The sequence below is a fragment of the Manis pentadactyla genome, chromosome 1 (assembly GCF_030020395.1).
Source record: "Manis pentadactyla isolate mManPen7 chromosome 1, mManPen7.hap1, whole genome shotgun sequence".
NCBI classification, from domain to species: Eukaryota; Metazoa; Chordata; class Mammalia; order Pholidota; family Manidae; genus Manis; species Manis pentadactyla.
The window spans coordinates 92017347-92042475 of NC_080019.1; the positions used below are offsets into that span (position 1 = coordinate 92017347).

General features: G+C 41.2%; 1 protein-coding gene and 1 non-coding gene across 2 annotated transcripts in view; both read left to right on the plus strand.

Moving 5' to 3' along the window:
* The window catches only part of IQCJ (IQ motif containing J), a 184902-nt gene that overhangs the window by 97816 nt on the left and 61957 nt on the right, over positions 1-25129 (plus strand). The window lies entirely within an intron of this gene.
* On the plus strand, positions 11984-12108 carry LOC118922024 (U6atac minor spliceosomal RNA). The gene has a single exon (XR_005028604.1). It is a non-coding gene; the product is annotated as a U6atac minor spliceosomal RNA (small nuclear RNA).

Sequence of the window (25129 nt, forward strand, 5' to 3'; positions counted from 1 at the left end):
TATATAAACAATTCATAAGGAAGAGTAGAGTAGATGGATGGATGGATATTTAATAGATGGATAAATTGATGGAGGGAGAGAGGAAAAGAGAAAAAGAGACAGATGTAAAGAGAGACAAAGAGAAGAAAGATGTGGAACATGTTAACAATCAGTACATAAAAATTATAAATGAAGAGTATGTGGATGTTCATTGTATTATACTTCAGTTCTTTTTTTGAAATTTTCCAGAGAAAGTTGGAAGAAAATATGGAAGATAGAGAATGGCAAAAGAAGTTAATAAAATCACCCATAAACTCCTAGCCTGATATAGCCACATTAACACACTATAACATTTGAATTCATTCCCTTCCAGTCTTTTTTCTAGATTATGGTTTTCAAAATAATTTTGTCATCAAGTTTTTTGTATAGCTTTGCAACATGCTATTTTTCACTTAGCATTGTATCTCAAGCATTTTCTCATATCAGTAAAATCCCTAATGATACATTTTTGCAAAGAAGGCATACAGATGACCAATAGGCACATAAAAGATGCTCTATCTCATTAATCATGAGGAAATGCAATCAAAACCACAATGAGATATCACCTCACACCAGTAGAATGTCTACTATTGAAAATACAAGAAAAAAGAAGTATTGGTGAGGATATGGAGAAAAGAGAACCCTTCTACACTCTTGGTGAGGATGTAAATTGGTGAAGCCAGTAGGAAAAGGAGTATAAAACTAAAAATTGAAATGCCATTTGGCTCAGTAATTCCACTTCTAGGAATTTATTTGAAGAAAACAAAATCACTGATTCAAAAGGATATGTGCACTCCTATATTTATTGCAGCATTATTTACAATAGCTAAGATATGGAAGCAACCAAACTGCCCATCAGAGGATGAATGGATAAAGATATGGTACATATATACAATGGAATATTATTCAGCCACGAAAAAGGAAAGAAATATTGCCATTAGCAACAACATGGATGGACCTACAGGGTGATATGCTAAGTGAAAAAAGCCAGGCAGAGAAATGCAAATACCATTATTTCACTTATATATGGAATATAAACAAAATAAATGAACAAAATAGAAGTAAACCCATAAATGCTGAGAAGTAACTGGTGATTGTCATGCTAGTGGTGCTGAGGTGAGTGGGTGAAACAGGTGGAGGGGATAAAGAGGCACAAAATCTCAGTCATGTATAAATTAGTTACAGGGATGAAAGTAGAGCATAGAGAATATAGTCAATGGTTCTGTAACCTCTTTGTATATTGACAGTAAATACACTACTTGAGTGAACATTTAATGTAGATTACTTAAAAAAATATAATACCATATATCAACTATACTTCAATTAAAAAATGGCATGAAGTAGAGTAGGCAGGAGTAACGGAATGATCTATTAAATATAAGGTGAATGTAAATAACAGAAAAGTAAAGAAAAAAAAGCCTTTCCTTGCCTACCCCTTCCTTATCTCCCAGAAGCACGTTCTGACTGGTGAAATCTAAATCACCTTCAGAACTCTGGCTGCAAGGGAAATTAAGAAATATGATTCTTATTTATGTATAAGAATATACATTCTTATAGGAGGGCACTCTAGAGAAGGTTAGAAAGGATCTTCAGTGCCAATCCACTGTATTCACAAAACCTGGGTTTGTTAGTTACTATGGTAGTTATCTGTTGCTTCATAACAAATTATCCCAAAACTTAGCTTAAGACAACAAATACTTATTATCTTATAGTTTCTCAGGGTCAGGATTAAGGAATGGTTTAGCTGGATGGTTCTGGATTAGTGCCTCTGATGAGGTTGCAGTCAAGATGTTAGTTGGGGCTACAGTCATCTGAAGACTTACCTAAGGCTGGAGAACACACTTCCAAGATGGCTCATTCACATGGCTGTTTGTATGATCCTCAGTTCCTTACTGACTTTTAGCAGAAGGCCTCTATTCCTTGCCACGTGGGTGTCTCCATAGAGCTGCTTGAATGCTCATTGCAAAATGGTAGCTAACTTCCCTCAGAGCAAGTGTTCCAAGAAAGAGAACCAGGAGAAGGCCACAGGATTTAAAGACCTAAAGTGACATGAAGTGACACGCAGTCACTTCCGTCATATTCTGTTTGTTAGAAGCAAGTCACTAAGTCCAGTCTGTTTTCAAGGAGAGGAGAATTAATTTCCACCTATTGAAGAGAAGAGTATCACAAAATTTGTGGACATATTTAAAAACCACCAGTTATCTTTACACATCAAGGTTGCAGGGCATGGGGATTGTCAGGATGGAAATAATGTTACAGTGAATGTTGATTCAGTGAGGGATGAATGTTTGGGGTCTAGGGTAGATCTGATGGATCTAGGTCAGCCTAAGTAGTCACATATCCGCAGAACCAAGCACCATGTAAACACTGAGATTACATAGTAGATGCTATGATTGTTGAATGAATAAAGGAAGGAAGGAAATATTGGTTGAACAGGTAGATAATGGCTGGATGAATGAAGTCCAACTTTTAGGATCCCAAACCACAAACCAATCCTTCAAATATGGTGATTCAGTGACCAGTCTGTTTGCATTTGGTTCTGAGTTATTTCTGTAACAATAAGACAGCTCATTTCAAAGTGGTTCAAAAACTCAAAGTTTGTGGAAGGCTAGGTTGAAACCCTCATGTCTTTGTTGTTCAGGATTTGTAATCAGCAAATAGAGCAGGTCAGTAGGCCCCACATACTCTAGGTTTTATTAAGGAGACAGCCATTGCTTTTGAGTAGTAGAAAATGTGCCCACCCTCTCGACTCAGCAAACTCAGATGGGAGGAAAGGTAACTGTTACTGTTCTATCTTACTTTCTTTTTCCATCAGTCTGAGTTGCTGCTGTTTTTGAAAAGTTGCTTCCTGTCTGGCAAGATGCAGTTAATGACAGAGCAGCAAATTTCTCACTCATCAATCTGAACTAACAGGTCTAAACCAGCACAGCACTTTTGAACAATCTGTTTGTGGAAGAAAGTAAAATGGCAGACTGGTCATCTTTGAAGGCTTTCCTGAATCACATGGCTAGCTCTCCGAAGAGTGAGAAACAAGCCTCAGGGTGACAGCATTCTGTCGCTCAGGCAAAGAGTTCTGAGAAATCCATTGAGTCCTTGAAGATGTTGGTATTAGGCTTACAGTCTTGGAATTTGTCTTAGTTTCTGTCTTGAAAACACTGGATTGGACATGGTGTTGTAACAGATTATTTTTGTTTAATCTAGAGAATTTATTTTATGGTTAAATAAATTTGCAGCAATTTATTTTGTTCAGCATGTGTTTAATGAGCCCTTATTAGATAGTTGCTGGTACATTAAGCCCTGGGGACACAGGGTGAACATCACAGGAGAAACTGTGCAGTATGTGGGAAACCTCTGTGCGCTCTTACCAATTTTTCTGTAAATCTAAAACTGTTCTAAAAATGATGTTTATTTTTAAAAAGAAAGGATGGTCCATGCCTCCATGGCCACTAAGGCCCAGCTTCTTATTCCTAACTCAAAATTCAATATGAAACTCTAATTTGCCTGATCTTTTTGCTCTGTACATGGTCAGGCCCAGAACTAGAAGCTAACTTGATTACGGTAGACCTTTTGGGAAGAAAACAGAAGTGCCCATTGCCTAACCCTCCCTCACTCTTCTGGTTGCTATTTTCAAAATCATAGGAAACACTCTGAAAGTTGTGACAAACTGTGCCCCTTTAGATGAACTTGGCTCTGCCACAAGGCCTGGTGACTTCAGCATGGCAGGAGCTTCCAGAGAGTGGCCTTCCCTGCTGAAGTCAGTGGTCACCACAGGTAACACTGTGAGCTGTGCATCCATGAGACTAGTTAGAATTTTTACATGTTGCAAATGGCAGAAACCCAAACATGCTGCCCTCCAGCGCAGGCTTAGTCAGGGAAGTTCGAACGATGGCACCATGACATGGTTCTCGCTTTACTGCTTTTGGACATGCGCTGTTTCATAGTGTGCGTCTCAGCTCTTTTCTCTTCTTGGTAACAAGAGAGCTGCAGCCTCAGAAGCCTCATATTCCCAGACCTGGGTCCAGAGTCAGAGTAAAAGTTTTTCTTTTCTAAGGCCTCAGTGTGTAGCATCTGGAGCCCTAATACTCTGGTTGGTTATGTGCCCATTTTTTAACTAATCACTGTGGCCAGGGTAGGTAGGATATATTGATTGGCTTAAACCAATCAGAGCCCTTATCTGAGGCTGGAATGGGGATCAATTCCACTTCATCAGCCACTGAAGTTAAGGGAGAGGTAACCTCTTAAAGGAGAAGGAGGGGTTATGGGCACCTTTGCCACAGTCTTTGGTGTTCTCAGCCTTCCTTTCTCTTCTTTTTAAAAATAGACTTTATTTTTAGAACAGTTTTAGATTTACAGAAAAATTGGTGAGATAGCACAGAGGGGTTCCCACATACTGAAGTTTCTCCTGTTATTAACCCCTTACATTATATGGCACATTTGTTATTACTAATGAAACAATAGTGATACATTATTATTAAGTAAGGTTCATCCTTTATTCAGATTTTCTTATTTTTACCTAATGCCCTTCTTCTATTCCTGGGTCCCACCCTGTATACATCACAGTGAGTTGTCATTCTCCTCAGGCTCTTCCTGACTATGTCAGTTTCACAGACTTCCCTTGGTATCTCCTTCCTTCATCTTGCGACTTAAAATCAAGTGTTACCTTTATCAAATCAATGTGTCCTTCTCATTGTGGGAGCCAAAGAAATGACTTGTTGGGTACAGACACGCCTTGTTTTGTTGTGCTTCGCTTTATTGTGCTGCACAGATATTGAGTTTTTTTTTTCAAATTGAAGGTTTGTGGCAACCCTGTATTGAGCAAGTGTACCAGTGCCAGTTTCCCACCAGCATTTGCTCATTTTGTATCTGTGTCACATTGTGGTAATTCTCACATTATTTCAAGCATTTCCTTATTATATTTGTCACGGTGATCTGTGATCAGTGATTACTTGCTGAAAGCTCAGACGATGGTTAGCATTTTTTAGCAATAAAAAAAGTACTTTTAATTAAGGTATGTACATTTATTAAGAAATAGTGCAATTGCACACTTAACGGACTACAGTATAGCACAAACAGAACTTTTAAGTGTACTTGGAAACCAAAAATTTCACTTGACTTGCTTTATTGCTATAGTCACTTTATTGCAGTGGTCTGGAACCCAACCTGCAGTATCTCTGAGGTGTGCCTGTATTTGAATTAATAAAAGCTGACTTTCATAGTCTCAGTTCATTTAATGGTCCTCTCAGCAATTCACATCTTAAACTGGAATTTAATTCAAGTTGGAGGGGATGGTGCTCTAAGCATGAAATTATAGGTGCTGTTGGGGAAGGTGGTGGTAATGGGATTGGAGAGAAAGAATATGTTATTTAGCCATTGGGGACTTCATGGCACATCTGAATTCATACTATACAGACAGGCTTATGTAAAGTCATGGGTAGAACCTTGACAAAATAGAGGCTAGGATTCAGAAGATCGCCACTGTGGTAGAGTGTTTGGGAGGGAAAATTATTAGTCAAAGAAATAACAGTTACTGTAAATAGCCTACTTCATCCTGTCAAAGGAAAAGGTAAATTTGGAAAGGGAAGCTGGAGCTCCAGCAGAAGAGAAGAGTTGATCTCTATGTATTTCTTCATAGCACCTAGGGCTGGGGCAAGGGTTGATAGTTTTCTTTTTAAGCCTGGTTTAGCGATCTGTAATTAACAAATCAATACTTAGCCAGCTGTAACCTTTAGTCCTGCAACCAAGACCAAGATTGTTCTAGCAAATTCTGGTTCTTTTCATCATTTTATGCTATACTTATTTCATCCTTTGGCACTGGAGGGAGAAAGTGACAAGCAATTCCTGAAACTGACAGAGGTAGCATGTGGAGCTCCAGAAATGAATTGTGTGGAGTTTGCTGTCCTAGGTACCAGCTGGTGTTTAGTCTTGGCTAAGGGTAGGACTCTTTGTGTCCTCTTTCAAGAAAACTCATCTTGGGTAAGTCAGGGAGGCTGCCAGTGGCTTCCCCCTTCCATAAACAAGTATGGACTCCTGTTGGGGGCCAAGCCTGGGCTTAGTCCAACCCTGAGCACATCCGTGAAACAGGCAGAACTGGTGCTTCATGTCCCAGGTATTCTTTTCCCAGCTCACCCCTCATTGCTGATTCTGATCCCTCCCTCCTCAAGCTGCAGGGCCTCTAGGCTTAGATTCTCATACTCTCTTGTTTCCCTGTCAAAACTCACTCTTAGGAAAGAACCTAACAAACCTATTTGCCTCAGGATAGGAATATCTGAAAATGCCAAACCTTGTTAAGGAATGAACCTTTCATTGTAGAATTTTAGGCATCAGGCTGCTGTGACTAGGGCGTGGACGGGAGATAGAGTTTTAGGAGGGGTCCTTTCCATCCCAGTGCTCCTGAAATGTGGCCAGAAATACTCAGCTCCCGCCCTGTGTATGAACAGAGCCGGAAAATGTGGTCAGGATCAGCCCGTATCTCGGGGCCTGCTCAGCTGCAGTGAACTAGAGAAAGCCTGTCTTTTCCCAGGCAGGACTCTCATGTGTTTGATGCAGGGATTTTGCAGTTCTCTCAGCATATTATTGAGAAAAATATCCACTTGTCTCACTGTTCTGTATTTCAGATACAGGTATTCAGTTCAGTAAAGATTTCCTGAGCACCTACCTCTGCCAGGGAATGTGTGCAGCTCTGGGGTAGGTCAGGTAGCACTGACTGCCCAGGCTTCCGGTCTCGTCTGGGATGCCTACACACGAACAGGCCATTCTGCCAAGAGGCCCGTTGGGGAGTGCATTCTTCTCTGGTGACAGGACAAGTGGAGGACAGAGGGAAGCTGGGAGTGGAGGGGTGAATCCAGACTGGGAAAGACTACTTCAGGAGCAGCTGGAAGTTCAGCAGTGCCTTGTTGGATCTGACAGGAAAAGATGGAGAAAAGGAGAGTCATTCCCAACAGGAAGACTAGCCTTGAGGTGCATGACCCGGTGAGGGCACAGCCTGAGGAGCACAGAGGAGAAAGGGAAGGAGAGACTGTGGGCCACGCCTCGGGGCCGTAAGGATCCAGCACTAAACTCAGAGAGACCTGGGCTCTGGTTCTGGCTTCACTGTTCATCAGCAATGTGACTCTGGACATTTCACTTAACTATTGTTGCCTTATTTTCTGCAAAATGGAAATAATAACAGTATCTGACTTGTAATCTGTTGTCAGGATTAAAAGAGATATTTAGGGTATGTTCTTGGAAAAGTTCATGACATGCAGCAATGGCTCAAAAAGTGTTCTTGTTTAGTTAGGGTACCACTAGACATTTTACCAAAGAAACCTCCGAAATTCAATGCTTAGCAGAATAGAGCTCTATTTTGCACTCATATAGCAGTCCTGTCAGGATGCTCCTGCTCTCAGGAGTTCTCAGTTCAGTGACTTCACCATTCCCTGGCCTTTAGTGCCCTTGACATTTAGTCAGCAGATGAGGGGTCAACACAGCTCTTCCTAACCTTTCACCCAAGCCTGAAAGCAACACAGAGCACTTGGTGAGAACAGGTCCCACAGTCCTGCCTGACTGGCAGCCGCTTCCCAGAACTGTGTGCTCAGGAGGGGAGAGTGTGGATTTGGGTGAACAGTTAGCTGCTCTAGCCTCTTTTAGTTAGGAAGATGATGAAGAAGAGGATGAGGAGGCTGAGGTCTGATCATGGGGAACCTTAGTTCTTGATTGAGGATCTAGATTTTGCTCAAAGACACATTGTGGCTTGGGGAGCAATGATTATACTCACTCCTTAGGTACCATCTGAAATTCAGTGCTCAGTTTCTCATATTCCCTGGGTGTGAGTCTGAACTTCCCTAGGCCCAGGGTCAAGTGGTCATCTTGTTTTCCTTGTCATTGCCAAAATGAAGTGGGTGCTAGGATTTATAGCTTATACATGGCTTTAGAGTTGGTTTATTAGAGTGAGTTCATGCAGAGGGTTAGCCAAATAGCCTTCCAGGTTGAAAAATAATAACACTGCAGCTTTATCTCTGATTTTATCTGAGGAGCTACAAAGCACTTTGCAAAGCCTGACAGCATCCCCCTGAGGTGACTAATATTATAGCTATTTTAACAGGGAGATTTTATCTCTATTACAAGTTAGTATAAAGCCATTCTGAAAACACCCTGGCCAAGGTTAAACATTCTGTTCAGGAACCAGAAGTCATTGGATGCAAGCTCTGTTTTCCATTCTTCCCAGTAGGGACTATATAGAGGTCTATATTTTATCATTATGATGATTTTCTTGCCCGTATCTCTGGTACATTTCTCCATACAGGAGACCAGTGGGGCCACTGCAACCTTTTCAGACATTTCAGCAGAAAATAATTTTCTATAAGAAGCTGCCATTTCCCTCCCAGAGGAGTGACAGAGTCCTGTGAATCCAGAAGGATAAAAGCAAAATCTTCCCTCTTAACTGAGCTCACACATGAATTTATGCTGAAGGCACTGGGGGGGAGGGTGGGGGAGGCTACCCAAGGTATCTTTATAGGTGTTCTTGTTTTTGAAAATCAGAATTTTGGCTCCTTTAGGTACATTCTCCCTGGTGTCTCTTTTTTATTTCTGATAATAATTACAGACTTCGGAGGCAAACATCTTTTAGAATCCAGACATTACTACTCTCATCAAGGGCAAATCTGGTGTGGGGAGAGTTTCTCTTTTAGGTATTAAGTACAAAACCTTTGTTCTGGGGCTGTAGATCCACTCCCTCAGACTCTGAGTAGATATTGGCATGTAAGACATTTATGGGAGAATAGTGTCATGAATCAACCACATAAGAGAGCAAAGGAAGTAGGACAGGGCAAAGGGAGAAATTGAACTCTGAGTCAATTATAACAAGACCTCAGCCAGTACCACTGGGAACTCAGGAACTAAAATGGCCCATCAGTTGTCCAGAGCTGAGCTAAGAGAGCCTGGCTTTTGTATCCTGCACAGACTAGCCATTGGGTGTGGACTACCCATGGGAGGTGGTGTAACTTTGAGCCAGGAAGCCTTCTTCAGCCAATAACAACTCCTGGGAGGAATTCTGCTGGCAGCATCAGTGGCCAACATCCCTGGCATCTGGGGGAATGGCTGTCTTGGGCTTGAAGAGCAGCCTGGGCAGTGCACCATGACGTCTACTGCAGCTCATCCCTGGCACACTCAGATCTGTAATCTTCAGATATTAAGTTCACCCCATTTGGTAACTGGTCTTCAAGAATTCTGGTTAACTTCTTTCTGGTTATGAGGAAGTTAGAAGATGAGCCATAGCCCCTGCACTGCAGCTGGTCTAGAGCCACACTGATACTCATCATTTTCCTCCTCTGCTACCCACCCCTCAACCCTCAGCATGTGTACAGTTCAAAATGGCTTATCCTGTGAGGCAACCCAGACCCTCACCCCAGAGGGGTCTGAATTCCTGGTCACCATGCCCTTCTTGGTCTGTGACTGCTACATCGACCTTCAAAATTGGGTAGGGGAGTAGCAAGAGACACCCCAGTAGACACCTGGTCAGAGGGAATATTGCCTATGTGCAGTTCAGGACCTGTAGACCTGAAGAGTCTAGAGCTGTGAGGATGGGAGGTTTACTCAAGTATGTAGTAGCAGTGACAATAGTGAGGCCACTCCTGCTACTCCTTGGTTCCAGATCCATGTCTTCTGACTGTTGGTGCTGTGCTGTCCTTGAAGGGTGTCATCTCCAAGCTGACCCCTCAGTGAGCCTTGCAAACTGCAGCTGAGTCCAGCCGCTGCTGGTTGTGCAGCAGGTGGCAGGAGCACTGGCTCCCACTACCGCCAAGTAGATGCTTGGTTTTCCCAAGTGATGGTGCCATATGGGGGATCATTGATCTTTTCTACTAGCAGATGAGGTATTTGTCAGTAGTGAAATCTAGGTAAGACTTGGTGTGAGGGATTCCCATGCTTTTAGGCCCACGTGCACCCTCCATCTCTGCCAGCACAGCTACTTTGTTCATTTGGCCATTGTGCCCCAGTTGTCATGGCCAATGACAGAGGCTGGTTGCCATCAAGTGCCTGAGTCATTCTGTCCCCTTGGTTATCAAGGGCTATTAGTGTCCAGGGTCCTCAAAATGTCTCAATTGTCTCTTTTTTCAGTGTATGATTACTTAAGTCAGTGGTCATAGATCCCTTTGGGAAGAACTGAGGTCATGCTATCATATGCACATACCATGGTGTTTTAGGATCTTTTCTCCTGGTAATTCAGCCTCACCTTCACTCAATGGGCTGTAGGTCTGAAAGCTTGTTCAGATGTGAAAATTGTGTGAGGGATTAAAAAAATTATTACCCTGAACTTCTTAGTAATCCATCCTTAATTTCTTTCGATTATATCGATTATGCAGTACATGGTGGGCTGCCTGTCTATCTTGCTTCTGGAGATAGTATATGCTATTCACCATTTCCATAGCTCTCTGTAGGTTAAGTGTCCCTGGCAGCCACTCTGACTTCCCATTTACTATAATAATTTTACCCACCTTCTTTCTTATGGTTAAAGGCCACCACCTCGCCTCTGTTATTTTGGGAATATCATTTTACTGTATGGGAGTTCAGTTCTATAACAACATCTCCTACCATTAGCCCTAGACTTCAAAGGATGTCCACAATTGAGCTGCTCTGCAATATTGATGACCCCATCAGAAGGAGATTCCTTGTCATTTTGGACACTCAAAGTGTCTTCTGAGACCTCTGAGTCCCCTGAACATAGTTACCTGAAGGGTTTTCCAGCCTTACAAATTGGTCCTCATACATAGATCATCAGCTTATTCTGACCTCTCTCCTCCTCCCCACTTCCAACTACTCTGGAGAGGGAAGTCTTAATATTCTGCCAAGGAGTCCCTCTGAATTTACATTTCTCCTTAACCTAGTAGTCAATTGCCCTCAGTCTTTCTTTCACTGTCTTAGCTCATAGTCCCTCAGAGGGAAATGACTCTGAGATGGAAGTTCTTGTGCAGAATTTTAGGGGTATGCTTTCAGGAACAATGCTTATGTAGGCATCACAGCAGCACGATTGGGCAGAAGGGAGAAATGAAACAGTAAAAGAAATTGGAACAGAGGTTCAGCTGATCCCACTGAGAACTCTGGGATCAGAGTTCTATCTGAGATATTGTAAATTAATCAAAGGAACAATGCCTTTGTATTCCTACATTGACCAGTCATTGGATGTGGACAGACATGAGGAGGGTATGTGCTCTTGGTGAAAGCAGTTCTTTTTAGCCAAGGAAAATTCCCACCTATGAGCCAGTACTCCAGAAATCAGAAAATGAGTACTTTGTTCCTGAAAAAACATCCTGGGAAGTACTGTGGCATCCACCACAGCTGGTATCGACCAGATTAAGTTTCCTAGTTGGGCCTGACACACAGAAGCTGTCACCCCACAGTGAAAGTGAGCACAAGACTTACAACTCAAAGACTTTTCATATCATCTCTCAAGAGGAAATGGGCTGATGGGTCCTCAGTACTAGAAAGACAAGACCTAATATCTTGGTAATGCACCTTGTTGCTTATGAAGTATGCAGTACAGTGCCTGGAAAAAGATCAATACCCAATACTGACAATAAGAATAATAATAGTAAATGTTTACTAAGTGCTTACTCTGTGCCAGACACGGTTCTAACTTCTTTTCAAAGAATAATACAATTACCCTACAAATAACTCTATGTGATAGTGATACAATCTTCATTTTACAGATGAAGAAAAAACTAAAGCACAGAAAGATAAGAAACTTTCTCAAATTCACACAGGTGTAGTGATAATAAGGGGTAGACCTGTGATTTGAACCCAGGCTTAATTTCAGAGCCCACGGTCATAATCAGGACATTATTTTATTCTAATTGCTGTGAATGGTAGCTATTATTTTTATTATATCTTATTATATCTTTGATATACAGTAATGTTATAAGAAAGGAATTGTTCAAATTTACATTTAAATTACAATATGATGGATGGATCCCACTTTAAAAATGATAAATTCATGTTATATGAAAGTAGAAAAAGTTAGCACTCCCCTCGGTAAGGATGGAAGAGGTCCTTGGGCCTGATAACACGCATATGGTTAAGGCATCACCACCTCTTTATGGCATCTAACCATTGTTTTAAAGAATGCAAAAAAAAAAAAAAAAGATAAATATATCATTTGTGCCTTCTCTTAGAGATGCAGTTCTCAAAACTGGCTATATATAAAATCACCTGGATAACTTTTAAAACTCCTGCCACTCAGGCCACATGCCAGAACAATTCAATCGGAATCTCGGAATGAGACCTAGACGTCGGTATTTTTCTGGAAGCTCCCCAGGTGATTGCGGTGCGCAGCCACACTTGAGAACTGCTGTCCTAGGGCTGCATCTGCCTCTCTGCTTCCCAGCAGGGCTCTGCACCTGGCTTCTTCCCTCCCCAGCATCTTCTGGGGGAGTATTTTCATTGTCTGCCCTGTGATGCCTTGTCTCCTTCTGCGGTCCCAGACCCACTTCTGCACTATGGTTATTAATGCGACGTGATTGTTAATTCCCACTTTTCAGAGAAAATCAGGGGCTGAGAGGTTAATTAACTTAACCCAGGTCACACAGCTAGGAAGTCTTAGAGCTCAAATGCAAACCCAGGCCTCTGGTTCTAGAGTCCACGTGACTGACCATTACTCTACTCTACTATCTGCTGGATATCTCCATCCATTAGTTGACTCACATGGGCCAAACTAAACTCTTTAACTTCCCCCACCTCTGGCTTTCTCTTGTGCCCCACCCTCCAAAATAGAAAACGAATGTTGCCCATTCTCCTGCACTCTTGGTATTTAATAAAGGTACCTAACATTGAAGCTTCATTTGATGTTTCCATTTCCTTTGTCCCTTGTATGTAAGCAAACTTTTAGAATGTTAGGCAGAAATTAGAAGATGGTCTAATTGAAGTGGGGAATGTGGATGTGGAAAGTCCAATAAAATTCATGGAGGAAGTGAAGGGTAAGTAAATATAAAATCCAATTGTTAGCTCCTGTGATCATGCCTTCTCCAAATCTCCCACATCGGGCATTTCTGCACTGCTGCCACCATTGCACTAGTTCAAACCACCATTCCTTCCCTTCTAAACTATGGCCCTTATTTTCTAACTCTTCTCTCCCCCCTCTCATCCATCTTTGATCCAAATAAAACTGGCTGAAACGCAGGTTTAGTCATGGCATCTGAGCCCATCCTGGATCATTCTCAAATGTGGGAATGATTTTCATGGAATATTAGAAAACAGAAAATAATGTGATTTGATCGAACAGAGTTTTACCTGAATGAAAAGGAATTACGCAAGTAAAAAAATTAGTCATACTTTATAGGCCACAGGATCCAGAACAAGAGGCAAAGAGTAGTTGCCTAGAGGGGCCAGGAAGAGAACGTAGTAGGTGGTATGGGGGTGGGGGAGGCAGGGGACTAATGCAAAGGAGAGTTTCTGCCCTATGCAAAGGGAGTAGCTACTCTCAAATGAGCATATCTTTTGTGACCTTGTAGTACTGAAAGCCTGGTATGGCTACCTTTTCCCAGTTCTTTCCAGAAGCCAGAAATTCAAATTTAATGATATCGTCTGGCTTTTAAATGTTGCAAACCAGATTACATTTTTTGCTAGCTTAGTACAGACAAAGCAACCATGCCCATGGGCTGATGTGTTCTGTAGCCTCTAGTTTGCAAGCAGTGGTCTAATGAACGTTGTTTTCTCCTCCACGTACTCTGACTTTCTGGTTTAATTGTAAATGCCCTAAGGCCTTGAACTTTAAAAGTAGATCCTGTAAATTCTAATGAAAAGTGCTCCTCAGCAATCTCTGAAATGAGTTTTATCCTATTAAACAAAGAATGTGTGGCAGAAATGGAGATGTCTTCTCAGTGGTTATAGGGTAACTAGATGGACTGTGAAATTTTAATCAAGTAGAAAAGCATGTGTACTTCACTCCACCGACATTTCTCACAAAGATAAGTTTCTTTGATTCTAAACAAGTGGGAAAGGAAGGAGAAAAATATGGGATCTAACATTACTGAGCATCTAGTATATGCAAAGCATGCTGCTTGATATAATGAGTATGGTATTAATTCTTTCTATCACCCTAGAAATGTAGCTGGGTCAGCACTTAGCTCCCCTGGGCACATTCTCCGTGAGAGTCATAGTTAATGTGATGATGTTGAAACAGCGATGGGAAGCTACTCGCTTTGCTATTGAGATCTTAGTTGTTAGACCATGAGATACATGGAAAAGGTAATCATGGCTAAGTTTTTCTTTTTCTCTTGGGGAAAAAAAAGGTTCAAAGAAAGAAAGTTCAAAAGAGATTAAATAGCTAGATAAGGGGATAAACCCAAGATTCTATAACTAATGCTAAAATCTGTGTCCTTTCCATTGTACCCCACCATTTCTCCACTTTTAATGAAGGGAGTTGAAACTTCATGGTACTGTTCTGAAATCAGTGATCTGAAGAATATTATAAATGGAAAATCTTGGGATCTTAAAATATATGAATAGAGGTAAAACTCTCAGGTACCTTCTACAACCTTCTAATACAGAGTAGAGCAAATGCAGCAATCACCCCAGCACTCTCACTTGGGTAAGCAGATAAACCAGCCAAAATGCCTGTTCTCCTCTTCTCTCTGGAGACAGCAGATTACATTCCTAGCCTCCCTTGCAGATTGGCATAGCAATTTGGGTGGGTTTTGACTGTGGAATTTCAGCTGAAGAGGAGTGTACATTTCTTAGCCAGAAAGCTTAAAGGTGCAGCTGTGGTTTTTACATGTTTTTTCCCCATTATGGGAGCTAGATGTAAATAAACAAAGAGATCTGTGAAGTGATGGCAGAGCCACAAGATGGGAAGAACCCAGGCCAATGCATTATCTCATGAAAGAAAGCCACTCACCAACCCGGAGCACACATTGGCCTGTGTTAGGAAGAAATAAATGTCAGTGGTACAGGGACCTCATACACTTTGAACTATATTTGTTGCCACAATTGATACTGTCCTAATAGTATAAATTGGTACCATGAAATGAGTACTGATGTATAAAAACCTAAAATATATGGTTCTAAATTTGTAGTCGGGCATTAAGGAAATAAGTACTTTAGGCTGGGAAGTTGGAAATCCAGTGGCAGAAAAACCTACTGGTTTTCCTTGCTTCGTTAGATAAGATATTCAAATAAAAATTGGCTAGTTTGAGATTAAAAATGGAAGATAATATAGAGAATCCAGAAATCTGGGGCTTCACTAGGCTTGAAAATCAACTGTTTCTGAATTTAAACAATAAAAGATAGACTGAAGAAAGCATTCAGCAATAAAAGCTCATACAATTTCTAGTTAGAGGGAGTCCCAACTTGTGATTTTTTTCCCTTCTTTTGAGTGTCTGCCTCCATTTTTCTGACACAGAGAGAGGATTAAATATTCATTTAAAATAGTCCAAGAAATATGGAATTCCCTTATCATTTCTAAACTTAGTATCTGAAGTATTTTCCATTGTTATACTAGGTTTACCTATTGTGTATTCAGACAGTTGGGTAAGCAAAATAATGGTCCCCAAAGGTTTCCACATCTTAGTCCCTGAAACCTGTGAATATGTTATTTTACATGGTTAAAGGGGCTTTGCAGATATGATTAACTTAAGGACCTTAGAATCGAGATTTCCAGGTTGGCCTTAAACATAATAATAAGAGTTCTTTAAAAAGTCAGATAAGCTTATGTTTGTACATTAAAAGATGGACACATGAAGCAAAAAAAAAAAAAAAAAAAAAAAGTTAGATAAGCTGTGATGACCAAAGCAGAGCATCAGAGTCAGAAAAAGATTTGAAGATGCCACGAATGCCGGTGGCCTCTACAAGCTGGTAAAGGCAAGGAAACAGATTCTCCCCTAGCATCTTCAGAAGGAACACACCCCTGTGACACCTTTATTTTAGCCTAGTGAGACCCATGCCATACTTCTGACCTATAGAACTCTAAGGTAATAAGTGTGTATTGTTTAAGCCACTTAGGTTAGTGGCAGTTTCTTGTGTTAGAAATTGGAACACATAGTTAGGGTGAAGATCACATTTGTGGCAGAGAGCTTTGCTCAGTCTTGATTCGATAGGCTCTGAGGACATTCTCAGAACATTCTTTGAGAGATGGAGTGACCAAGGACTTTCAGATATGACTAAAGTGTAAAACCATCACCTGTGGTGCAGTACTGGACCCAGTACACTGGGTCACATTGCACTACAATTAGAGAATAAATCTCTTCCAGGCAGGCAGAGACTAAGCATCCACAAAGTAGTCTATTTATAACTGAAAGAAATAATAATAACTGAGGCACCAAGACCCAGAAAGACAGTGTAGTAGCTAAGAGCACATACTGAGTTCAAGCTACTTCCTAGCTGTGTGACCTAGAGCAGGTTACTTAACCTCTCCATGCCTGTTTTCCATCTGGAAAAGGAGGATAACAGTATTATCTTCATAAGATTGTTGTGAGGAGTAAATGAATGTATATGGAAAGCACTTAGAACAATGCCTGGGGTATAGTAAGTGTTCATTGAGTATAAGCTGGCTCTACTACTTGCTACCTAGAGGGTGATTTTATAGCATTAAGACTTTAACCCAGTTATTGGCACAGTCAGGGCCAGTATCCAGATGTCTTGTCTCCTGGTTCAGGGATTCTTTTCCCAGTAGGCAGACTGATCTCCTGAAATATCTGGTAGAGAAGAAGCAGTTAACCCCTTCTAGTGGAATGATGGGCCTGCGGCACCAGAGAGGCAGTGAAGTGGTCTGGTTTAGCCTGCTCCCTGGAGGGCGTTCATGAATCAGTCAGGGTTCTTTGGTTGCAACCAAAGTAGGCTGACTTGCAGTGATTACTTAAGTGTAAGGGAGCTCTTTGGCAGGATCGGTGGTGGTGGTAGGGCTCTCAGGATTGATGGGAAGGTTGGAGACCTGGGAAGCAGAAGCCTCAGCCCCGGTCTTCCAGAAGGAAGGGCCAAGTTAGGGTGGGACCATTAAATAAATCTGATTCTTGTGTTCCGTATCCCTTGCTCAAGATTCAAAGTCCTGGAAAAGAACATTTAACTCACTGAGCACTAGCCACATGCCCTTTTCCTGGTGTACTGCAGCAGAGAGAAAAGGGATCTACTCCCTGGCCTCCCCATCATATCAAGACTATATTCAAGACTACACTATATCTTGACTGACTCTTAAAAAGTCTCATGGACAGATGAGTGGGGGCAAACTAGAGGAGAGGATCCTACCTAGGCTGATTTGAATGATACAGAAGTGTGCTGGTTGGGGGGTGGTTAAAGAAAGAAGTGTAGGGAGTTCTGACGAGGAGCTGCCATGGTGTAATAACAACGTGGAATCTGAGAGTGGAGAAACAGGAGAGTGTGAGAAACGGGTGAAAAGAGAAATGAAATAAAAATTAAGAGAAATTCACTAGTACATCAAAAGGGGGTCTTGAAAATGACCTGGTTGGGGTGTGAAGTGAGAGAGGTGGGGCATATATGTTTTTGCAAGAAGGAAAGGCACTAGTACAGAAACTGAAGAGTAATAGGCTGATTGCACTTACTGATAAGGTGAGGACCTGAGCTTATTCACATGTATGCACACACAAGTTAAAACCGATTGTGATCTGATGTAGCGATTCTGCAGAGACCCTTGCGCCATTCTTTTGGAATGTCAAGATTTGTATTCTATATAGTAGAATGAGCTAGATAAACTCAAGCAGAGGTGTTTTATGAATAATTAGGCATACTAGTTGGGGAAAAAATGCGATGTAGAAAAAAATCACCATTAAAATATAATTTTGTGATATACTTAATGGTAATGCATTTATGTTAGCACACCTGGGTGAATGTGTGTTTGCGTGTGTGTGAAAAATCATTTGTTCTGGAGTAAGTTGAATAGAAGACCAAGTCGACCAAGAGTTATAAATGCCATTATTGAAACCAAAACTGTTGATGGTGGTTGTTAATCTGAATTTTTTTTTTTTAACTCTCCATCAGTGAGTGAGTGAGTCAGTTATGACCGAGGTTGGAAAGCAGAACTGCCATGATCCTTGTTCTCATGGGGCTCACGGTCTGGTTGACTCACGCAGGAAGGTTGCTTATCCAATGCATAGCATGTGGGAGCATGAAATACACTAGACATTAGAAGCTGGAAGACGTGAGTTCCATTCTAGTTCCTTCTAACTGTGTGTGACCTTGGACAAGTCACTTCATTTCCAAGACTCCCTGTTGACTCATAGATAATCTGAAATTGTATATAAAATGTGTGTGTATGTTGATAGTCATATTTTCTGGGGGAGAATGCCTATAGCTTCATTAGCTTCTCAAAGATTATTTTGCAACTTGAAAGATTCTAAGATTCTAGTGATGAAAATTTACTCTCAACTATAAGTCCTAGTTTTCCTTTTGGAATGTCCCCACCCAAGAATAGTTGCCAGTCTGAGGGCTAGAAAGGAAGGTAAAATGATTTGCTGGATCAGCATAATTTTCTAAACATGAAAACTAAGGACTAGATGGCCTATCAAAACTGATGCAGATAGAGAGATGAAGATGTGATTTACCAGCAGGTTGCTTGGTTTCTGTTCCCAGGGGGAGTTTGCATTGCTCGTCTGTGTTTGCTAGTTGCCTTCTGTAGATCTCCACATCATTTTCCTGACAAGGTCCAACTTGGTTTCCTCTTGAAGCAGATAAGAATAAAATAGTGGCCATTCCTTCTTGGTTCTTCTTGATCCTGTTGGCTCTCCCCAGTATGCACCCCAGCTGCCAAAATAAAGGGAGGCTTTCTGGTAGCAAGCTAAGCAAATTATAAATGCCCAATCACCACGCTTGTTCTGGGGCTGCCTAAGCAGCACAAGAGCATAATTGTGCAGACTGCAGCAAGTGCCATTTGGAAAAGGAGGAAGCTGCCTCAGTCAGCTTTCTTTTAAGCTCAATGATCACAGCTGAGCTCAAAGACAAGTAACACAGATTCTTTTTGATAAGGAACAATGGGTTTTTAATTGACTCTTACATTTCTAACTGCTTTTTGACCTGTACCTGATAGCTGTTAGTAGATCTAGCATTCTAGGAAATGTGTCATTAACTAAATCCCTTTCTTCTGGTTATTTATTCTTCCCCTGAAATTAATTAACTTCTAATAGCTTATGAAGACTTTTCATACTTTGTTCAAGACATAAACTCCCAGCATCATGGTGTGAATTAAAAAGGGGATTCTGCTTCCTTTCCACTGGTAATCTAGTATAGGGTTGTTACTGAAGGAGCTCAGGGCACTAGAATGAGCATGCCACCAACAGTTATGGAGGGTACAGTCTGTGGAGTGATTGTTCCCGTTTAGTGGCAAGGAAAGGCCACTTATCATGTCCACAATGGTGATGAGGGGTAGACATTCTGGGTCTTCGGTTTTCTAGTATAGTATGTGCTCCTTCTGGTAGCTTGGCCTTAACTCCTGCTCATTTGCCCAGCAATCTACCCCATCACCCCTGCCCCTCCTAAGAGTCTGAAATGTTTGTTATTAGAAGGAACTTATACATCAGACTCTAAAGGCTGCATAATTGTCTCTCCAAGGCCATTGTTAAATGCACACTGTAGCTGAAGAGATAAGACAGTGCATGAGGTGACTGATGGATCCTTGTGTGTGTGTGTGTGTGTGCGCGCGTGCACGCACATGTGCATGCATGAGAGGGAAGGAGTGAGGTGGAGGGGAGGAGGCAGAAAGACTGAATCCTGTGTGAGAGAGGGAGTGGCATCTCTGAGCATGTGAGGGGAGACCATCAGAATGACCACCACTGTCCAAGTGCACATAAGAGGGTGGTATACCAGGTATGTGAGAGCTCAGTCTCCAGATGGAAGTGGATTCAGTCTTTCTGTGTGTTTGTTAAGGACAGCTTTCTGTGGGTGTAAGAAGGTTGTGTCCCTGTATGTGAAAGGGCTTTGTCCCTGTGTGGTTGGAGGGTCCCCAGGTGGGAGAGGATTGAATTATTGTGTGTGTGACAGGGTTGGATCTCTGTGGCTGTGAGAGGGGCGTGGCTCTGTGTGAAAGAGAGAACCAGGTCCCTATAGGCAAGAAAAGGCAGAGACCCAAGTTTGAAAGACTGGGCCTTGTTTATGAGGAAGTGTTATAGTTGTCTTGTTGTATAACAAACTTCCTAAAACTTAATGTCATACTAGTGACCCTGTCATTATACCTCACAGCTTTGTGGGTCAGAAACCTGCCCAGGACATAGCAGGGATAGCTCATCTCTGCTACTCCATGACTGTGACCTCAGCCAGGTTGGCTCGAGACTAGATGACTAGAATGACTGTACTGGGGTCATATGTCTGCCCTTCGGTTCTGGCTGTTCCTTGCCTCTTTATTTTCTTGCTTTCTAGTGGTTAGACTTTTGCTTCTTTTTTTATTAAGGTATCATTGATATGCAATCTTTTTTTATTAGGGTATCATTGATATACAATCTTATGAACGTTTCACATGAGCAACATTGTGGTTACTACATTCACCCATATTGTTAAGTCCCTCACACATACCCCATTGCAGTCACTGTGCGTCAGTGTAGTAAGATGCTATAGAGTCACTACTTGTCTTCTCTCTGCTACACTGCCTTCCCTGTGCCCCCCCCTACATTATGTGTGCTGATCATAACCCCTCTTAATCCCCTTCTCCCTTCCTCTGAAGCTGCCCTCCCATAACCTTTCCGTTTGATAACCACTAGTCTGTTCATGGAGCCTGTGAGTCTGCTGCTGTTTTGTTCCTTCAGTTTTGCTTTGTTCTTATACTCCATGAATGAGTGAAATCATCTGATATTTATCTTTCTCCACCTGGCTTATTTCACTGAGCATAACACCCTCTAGCTCCATCCATGTTGTTGCAAATGGTAGGATTTGTTTTCTTCTTATGGCTGCATAATATTCCATTGTGTATATGTACCACATCTTCTTTATCGATTCATCTATTGATGGATGCTTAGGTTGCTTCCATGTCTTAGCTATTGTAAATAGTGCTGCAATAAACATAGAGGTGCATATGTCTTTTTGAATCTGTGATCTTGTCTTCTTTGGGTAAATTCCTAGGGGTGGAATTCCTGGGTCAAATGGCATTTCTATTTTGAGTTTTTTGAGGAACCTCCATATTGTTTTCCACAATGGTAGAACTAATTTACTTTCCCACCAGCAGTGTAGGAGGGTTCCCGTTTCTCTGCATCCTCACCAGCATTTGTTGTTTCTTGTCTTTTCGATGTTGGCCATCCTAACTGGTGTGAGGTAATATCTCATTGTGGTTTTAATTTGCATTTCCCTGATAATTACCTATGTGGAGCATCTTTTCATGTGCCTGTTTGCCATCAGAATTTCTTCTTTGGAGAAGTGTCTGTTCATATCCTCTGACCATTTTTTAATCAGGTTATTTTCTTTTTGGGTGTTGAGGCATGTGAGTTCTTTATATATTTTGGATTAAACCCCTTGTTGGATATGTTGTTTACAAATATTCTCCCATACTATAAGACGCCTGTTTGTTCTACTGATGGTGTCCTTTGCTGTACAGAAGCTTTTTAGTTTGATGTAGTCCCATTTGTTCATTTTTGCTTTTGTTTCCCTTGCCTGAGAAGATGTGTTCAGGAAAAAGTTGCTCGTGTTTATATTCAAGAGATGTTTGCCTATGTTTTCTTTTTTTTTTTTTTTTTTAATAATTATTTTTTATTGAAGGGTAGTTGATGCACAGTATTACATTACATTAGTTTCAAGTGTACAACACAGTGGTAGAACATTTATATACATAATTCTAGGTTCCAGCTATCACCCTACCAAGCTGTTACAATATCTTGACTATATTCCTTATGCTATACATTACATCCCGGTTACTTATTTATTTTACCATTGGAAGTCTGTCCTTTTTTTTTTTTTTTTGTGAGGGCATCTCTCATATTTATTGATCAAATGGTTGTTAACGACAATAAAATTCTGTATAGGGGAGTCAATGCTCAATGCACAATCATTAATCCACCCCAAGCCTAATTTTCATCAGTCTCCAATCTTCTGAGGCATAACAAACAAGTTCTTACATGTAGAACAAATTCTTACATAATGAATAAGTTACATGGTGAACAGTACAAGGGCAGTCATCACAGAAACTTTCGGTTTTGCTCATGCATTATGAACTCTAAACAGTCAGTTCAAATATGAATACTCATTTGGTTTTTATACTTGATTTATATGTGGATACCACATTTCTCTCTTTATTATTATTATTTTTAATAAAATGCTGAAGTGGTAGGTAGATACAAGATAAAGGTAGAAAACATAGTTTAGTGTTGTAAGAGAGCAAATGTAGATGATCAGGTGTGTGCCTGTAGATTATGTGTTAATCCAAGCTAGACAAGGGCCATAAAACATCCACATATGCAGAAGATTTCTCTCAGAACAGGGGGGGGTGAGGTTCTAAGCCTCACCTCTGTTGATCCCCAATTTCTCACCTGATGGCCCCCCTGCGACTGTGCCTGTCTTAGGTTGTTCCTCCCTTGAGGAATCTTACCCGTCTCTGGCTAACCAGTCATCTTCCGGGGCCATACAGGGAAATGTGAAGTTGGTAAGTGAGAGGGAAGCCTTATTGTTTGAAAAGGTTAGCTTTTTACTTCTTTGCATATTTATGCCCTGTAGCTTCTATGCCCAGCATTTGTCTTGAGGTATCTTTACCACTTGGAGGAGTTATGATACTCGGTAAATTTGATATGAGGCACGAATTCTATTTAAGGGTTGTAATTAGGAAGGAAGAAGAAAAGCTATAGGAGTAGCAGACGGAAGAAAACATGGGAAGATTGATTATTTCTTTGACATATCTTCTTGTAGAGTAACTTCAGCATATATAGGTTTTAAGCTACTACTTAAATTGCGCACACACATTAACATAATAGGAGTATAGTTACATAACCAAAGCATATCTGTAATTACCAGCCATCTCCAGTGAAACCAAGAAAACCATTAAGGCACCTTAGGCATTTGTGAAAACTTATCTATGATATGGTGGATATTGTCCAACTGAACTTGAACAGTCTGAGAGAAATCAGACAAATTAAAACAACCCATTCCTGGGGACTGTTCACATGCCATATGTTCTTTTAACAGTAAATAGTCTGTAGTTGTAAGAGTTTGGAGCGCTACAATTTGCACTTCTCCAAATTCTTGGTTGAGTTCCAACAGTATAGATCCAGTCAAATTTGTTGTTTTACTGTATGCACAGGCCAGCTTAGATATCTCCTTCCTCATTCCCATGGCAAGTCCAGGAACTGGTGGGATGAGTGCATCTACAGCTGTAGCAGTGCGTGGATCTTTGTTGGGGTTTTTTGATGATCATCTTCTGGCATGAGTCTTCCAGAGAGTGCAGATGTTGGAAGTTCTTTTTCATATCGTATCTTAGTTCATTTTCGGGGTAGCCCAATTAGGCTTTGATCCTCTGTATAAACACAAACAGACCCTTTGCCTACACTTTTATATGCCCTTCATACCCTTGTGTAGAACTCGTTGGAGGTTACCACACAGGAACTGCCCTTTTTTTTTTTTTTTTTGCTTTGTTTTTCGTATCACTAATCTACACTTACATGATGAATATTATGTTTACTAGCCTCTCCCCTATACCAGGTCTCCCCTATAAACCCCTTTACAGTCACTGTCCATCAGCATAGCAAAATGTTGTAGAATCACTACTTGCCTTCTCTGTGTTGTACAGCCCTCCCTTTTCTCCTACCCCCCCATGTATGTTAATCTTAATACCTCCCTACTTCTCCCCCACTTATCCCTCCCTACCCATCCATCCTCCCCAGTCCCTTTCCCTTTGGTACCTGTTAGTCCATTCTTGAGTTCTGTGATTCTGCTGCTGTTTTGTTCCTTCAGTTTTTCCTTTGTTCTTATATTCCACAGATAAGTGAAATCATTTGGTATTTCTCTTTCTCCGCTTGGCTTGTTTCACTGAGCATAATACCCTCCAGCTCCCTCCATGTTGCTGCAAATGATTGGATTTGCCCTTTTCTTATGGCTGAGTAGTATTCCATTGTGTATATGTACCACACCTTCTTTATCCATTCATCTATCGATGGACATTTAGGTTGCTTCCAATTCTTGGCTATTGTAAATAGTGCTGCAATAAACATAGGGGTGCATCTGTCTTTCTCAAACTTGATTGCTGCGTTCTTAGGGTAAATTCCTAGGAGTGCAATTCCTGGGTCAAATGGTAAGTCTATTTTGAGCATTTTGAGGAACCTCCATACTGCTTTCCACAATGGTTGAACTAGTTTACATTCCCACCAGCAGTGTAGGAGGGTTCCCCTTTCTCCACAGCCTCGCCAACATTTGTTGTTGTTTGTCTTTTGGATGGCAGCCATCCTTACTGGTGTGAGGTGATACCTCATTGTAGTTTTAATTTGCATTTCTCTGATAATTAGCGATGTGGAGCATCTTTTCATGTGTCTGTTGGCCATCTGTGTTTCTTTTTTGGAGAACTGTCTGTTCAGTTCCTCTGCCCATTTTTTAATTGGGTTATTTGTTTTTTGTTTGTTGAGGCGTGTGAGCTCCTTATATATTCTGGACGTCAAGCCTTTATCGGATGTGTCATTTTCAAATATATTCTCCCATACTGTAGGGATCCTTCTTGTTCTATTGATGGTGTCTTTTGCTGTACAGAAGCTTTTCAGCTTAATATAGTCCCACTTGTTCATTTTTGCTGTTGTTTTCCTTGCCCGGGGAGATATGTTCAAGAAGAGGTCACTCATGTTTATGTCTAAGAGGTTTTCGCCTATGTTTTCTTCCAAGAGTTTAATGGTTTCATGGCTTACATTCAGGTCTTTGATCCATTTTGAGTTTACCTTTGTATATGGGGTTAGACAATGGTCCAGTTTCATTCTCCTACATGTAGCTGTCCAGTTTTGCCAGCTCCATCTGTTGAAGAGACTGTCATTTCGCCATTGTATGTCCATGGCTCCTTTATCAAATATTAATTGACCATATATGTCTGGGTTAATGTCTGGATTCTCTAGTGTGTTCCATTGGTCTGTGGCTCTGCTCTTGTGCCAGTACCAAATTGTCTTGATTACTATGGCTTTATAGTAGAGCTTGAAGTTGGGGAGTGAGATCCCCCCTACTTTATTCTTCTTTCTCAGGATTGCTTTGGCTATTC